Genomic DNA, 324 nt, shown 5'->3' on the forward strand with positions numbered 1-324 from the left:
ATGAATGATGGATGGATGGATGGATGGATGGATGGATAGAGGAATGGATAAATCTGTGCATGGATGGATGGATGGATTGGTGCATGGATGGATAGATGGATGGATGAATGGATGGATGGATGGATGGATGGATGAATGATGGGTTTGGATGGATGGATGGATGCATGTGTGGATGGATGGATAGATGGATGGATGGATGGATAGATTGGCGCATGGGTGCATGGATGGATGGATGGATTGGTGCATGGATGGATAGATGGATGGATCGGTGCATGGATGGAAAGATGGATGAATGAATGGATGGATGAATGGATGGATGGATGG

The 324-nt window shown here is 46.3% G+C and overlaps 1 protein-coding gene across 1 annotated transcript in view; it reads left to right on the forward strand.

The window, feature by feature from the left end:
• Positions 1 to 324, forward strand: part of gsg1l (gsg1-like) — a 17,745-nt gene that overhangs the window by 12,994 nt on the left and 4,427 nt on the right. The window lies entirely within an intron of this gene.

This window comes from Nematolebias whitei, chromosome 16, assembly GCF_014905685.2.
Source record: "Nematolebias whitei isolate Nwh7 chromosome 16, NemWhi1, whole genome shotgun sequence".
Taxonomy (NCBI): domain Eukaryota; kingdom Metazoa; phylum Chordata; class Actinopteri; order Cyprinodontiformes; family Rivulidae; genus Nematolebias; species Nematolebias whitei.